Source organism: Mus caroli, chromosome 10 (genome assembly GCF_900094665.2).
Source record: "Mus caroli chromosome 10, CAROLI_EIJ_v1.1, whole genome shotgun sequence".
Classification (NCBI taxonomy): domain Eukaryota; kingdom Metazoa; phylum Chordata; class Mammalia; order Rodentia; family Muridae; genus Mus; species Mus caroli.
This window is the reverse complement of record NC_034579.1, coordinates 92801696-92802007: the sequence shown is the minus strand read 5'-3', so window position 1 is coordinate 92802007 and position 312 is coordinate 92801696.

The following is a 312-nucleotide window of genomic DNA, read 5'->3' as shown; positions in this document are numbered from 1 at the left end:
TAGACTTTACTAGTCTTCTTCACTAGCCTTTACTTTGTTACTAAGATGGGACCATGCTTGGTTGCAATAGCCTTTTAGACAAGTCTCTCTTGGCAACCCAGCTGGCTTCCTGACTCAGCCTGGTGAACACTCAGATTGTAGGTCTGTGTCACCACAGAGAGAGAGAGAGAGAGAGAGAGAGAGAGGAAGGAGAGGAGGGGAGGGAGAGAGGAAGGAGGAGGAGGGGAGGGGGAGAGGAGAAGAGGGGAAGGGAGGCGGAGAGGAGAAGAGGGGAGGGGAGGAGGAGAGGAAAAGAGAGGAGGGGGAGATGAG